The sequence below is a fragment of the Salvia miltiorrhiza genome, chromosome 4 (assembly GCF_028751815.1).
Source record: "Salvia miltiorrhiza cultivar Shanhuang (shh) chromosome 4, IMPLAD_Smil_shh, whole genome shotgun sequence".
Lineage (NCBI taxonomy): Eukaryota > Viridiplantae > Streptophyta > Magnoliopsida > Lamiales > Lamiaceae > Salvia > Salvia miltiorrhiza.
The window spans coordinates 5,360,244-5,363,961 of record NC_080390.1 but is presented as its reverse complement, the minus strand read 5'-3'; positions in this window follow the sequence as shown (position 1 = coordinate 5,363,961).

Below are 3,718 nucleotides of genomic sequence, written 5' to 3'. Positions count from 1 at the left end.
ATGACATATGTAATGATGCTTTTCAAAGTCCCTCGCAGTGACGGCGGACGCGAAATTTTTCTTCAATTGCAATTTAGGCACAGTTTTCGAAAAACCTTTTCATCTTCTACATGGTTCACATCTTGTCTATTTATACACCATGTTGTCTTCACGATTTTTCTGCATCAAACTAACAACTCTTCACAGCCTTCACTGTGAGAAAAAGTTTCAATTTCTTTCAAAGTTGTAGAGAAAATTTGTTCCGACTAAAGGAGAAATCTATGACTGCAAAGTCATGGAGTGGAAGAATGACACTCATAGTCTTGGTCTTCACCGGACCCTTCCACTGGATCACAACGTCTCTCCAACGTCAAAGTTTGCGCTACCCTCACTTGTATCCAGCGAAGCGAGTGTCTTCCATTCTCATGCCTGGCGCCAAGAAGCTTCACCGCTTCTGGAGGAGATATACCGTATCGCATATCTCGTGCTCCTCCCTGGCTTGCAACAAACAACGAGATCACTCTTGTTGTTGGCCGGCATCTTCAGCCGCACCGGGTCTATTCTTCACAGACCCTGGGTCGGCGAGTCGACGGTGTTAGTCTTCTCAGCTGCCACCGCTTCGATTCTTCCTTCTCACACCCTTCCCTCCTTTCTCTCCTTCTTTCCAATTCACCAATCTGATCCCTCTCCTCATAAGGCAGCCCTCTCTTTCTTCCAAGGCAGCCTTCTTCTATCTTCCGCCTTCTACGTTTTCTTGTCCTCCTCCACTTCTCCGTCTCCCTCATCTCCTCACCCCACAACTAACGTCCTCCTCTTCTGCTTATCCGGACTCACTCTATTCTCAAATCTTTTCACAAACTTCTGAGACTCGGAGTTGGGTACCGTCTGATCATAGCCTCCATCGTCATCTCTCTTTTTGATGTTGCCAAAAAGGGGGAAAGTTGGAAAAGTCAGAAGTCAGAGAGAAACCCTTCCTTGAGGTTGCTCCTTGTCCTCTAACTCTTGACTGATGATGGAACAGCAAAGGATCACCAGAAGTTAAAAGGATGACGTTTCAAAGGATAAGACCTCAACTCAACGAAAAACAAGTGAGAGTGGAACAAGCTTAGGAACATGAAGACACGAAGACAGATGATGAAGATCAAGAAGTTCAAGGCGCAGCCAAGCAGACTACTGGAGTCCATGGTTTAACCATGATGTTTTTTTGTTGTTTATCGTTTTACTCCAATGTAAGTCTTGCTCTGTACCTCGACTGATGGCTTATCAGTCCGATTAATGAAATGAACTTCTTATTGATCTCATCCTGAAGACAATAACTCTTTGTCCAGGCTCTGATTTATGGTTTTTCTGTCTTCTTTAAGTTCTGTGTTTAGAACTGTTTTCGTTCTTGCTCTAAGTATAAGTTGTTTAGGTTCTATTGTTAAGGGGGAACTGTTTTCACCCCTCGTCTAGAACTTATACTGAGAGCTCAGTCTTTTTATTGTCTAGAACTGCTGTGTGGTTTTGGCATCATCAAAAAGGGGGAAATTGTTGGGAACCTTGTGGAATATCCTAACCTTTGTTTTGATGATACCAAAATTCATAGGACTCAAATGTAATAGACTAGAATCGTTTTGGACTCAAGTGTTAGAGTTCGTTTCTAGTTTAGTTGCAGTGTCAAAGACTGAAGACTGAAGACTGGAGTTACCAACTGAAGTGTCAGTTGAAGAATCAGTTGAAGACTGATTATTTAATGCGCGCCATAGACTGATACTAAAGTCAAGTATCAGTTGAACATTCCTCCTAGGACTGATCTTCCAACGTTCATTGGAAGCCACGTACGCTCAAGTACAGCCGCATTAAATGCAGGGATATCTCAATATCTTATCTCTGCAGAGGTCATTCCTATCTGGTGGTTACTTTTCAGAGATGTCACATCTCCTGTCATTCAAAGAGAGCCGTTTCCACACAGACAAGGAACCTCGAAGATTGAAGCCTCAGCCCAAATTCGAATTGCTCTCCAACGGAAGAAATCTTGAGGACGATTTACGCCAACGGATCTATTCAAGAGTTCTCCTACAAATAGCGTTCGAGGATCACTTCAATCTTCACCGATTCAACAACATAAGCTGAAGCTCTGCCGAAATAGCTACTCAGCCCAAAGCTTAACCACTCAAAGCTTGAATCGAAGAAGAGAATTCCAAAGCCAAAAATCAGTCACTGCTGATTACATACATTCTCTTAGACCCTAGGCAAATATTCTGTTCACCCAGAAGCTGAAGGTCAAACTTGCTTCAAAGAACTTGTTCTTTGTAAGTATAGTTGGCACTCGTTTAAACCTCTCCCCCATAAGAGTGTTTGAGTGATTCAGAGATTCAGGAAGGTACTCTGAACTCTGAAAGAGAAGTCTGAGCACGAGGTGTGCTTAGCAGGGAAATCCTACGCGAGTTGTGTAGGTGCTGAAATCCTATACGAGGTGTATAGGTGGAGAAACCCTACGCAAGGTGTGTAGGTGCTGAAGAGAGTTTATCTTCAGTTCACGGTTTGCAGTGCACCAGGCAAGCACTTGCGGAGTGGATTGTTGGTTTGATCAACCAGCCGTGGATGTAGGAAAGGGTTTTTCCGAACCACGTAAAAGTCTCTGTGTTATTTACAGCTTTCAGTTTTACATTCTTAACTGTGCTATTTCTATTGATAAAACTGAACACTGACTAACTGCTAGAGAAACCTTAATCCAACTATCTGCTCCACCGAGGCTATTTGAAACTAAGTTTAATTTCCGCTGCGTGTGATATCAATCTGACTGAACTATCCTCTAATAGTAAGGAAGAGTGATATCATCTCTATCTTTGCAAACACGACTGAAGCCCTTACGTGGATCAGTTAAGTTCTTGTGACTTAACTGATAACTCTTTACTGAAGAGCTTTCAGTATCAGTCGTCAACCCTGTTGGTCAAAACTAATTTCGGTTAAACAGGTGTCTGGTTTGCTTGTAAAGTTTCTTTTCTATCTCTGACTGAGATCCCTCTGATTGAGGTTGGTAGATAGACCAAAAATAGCCTATAGGTGTATTCCCCCCCCCATACACCTATTCGAGACCCCCCCCCCCGGACCTAACAAAAGTTATGCATTTCATGTGAAAACTTTATGCATCTTTGTGTGAAACTATATGCATCTAAAATATATCTATTTTGAGAAAATCTAAAAAAATATATATTTTTTTTAATTATTAAATCCGAAAATTACATTCCAATTTTACCCCTCCAGATTTTGCCTTGGAATGCTTGGAAGCTCCTTGCCACGTGTCACCATCTTGATGCGCCACATGTCATAAATGTGTGGTCAAGATTTAGATCTAGGGATCTATTATAAGCATTGGGATCTATATGATCTCATTCCTATATATATATATATATATATATATATATATATATATATATATATATATATATATAGGGAGAGGATCATGTGCGAACTAATGAACAACGATGTTCATGTGCGAACTAATGAACAAATACATAAAATACATGAACAAAAATGCATGAACAATGATATTCATATGGAGAACCATGAACAAATACATAAAATACATGAACATAAGCACATGAACAATGATGTTCATGACAGTAAGTCATGAATACCATTGTTCATGTGACGCATGAACAGCGATGTTCATGACTTAATGTTGAACAATCGTTGTTCATGTCCAAATAAAGGGCTGTGATTGGTTCCCCATTCTCACAAAAAGATGTAATTCTCA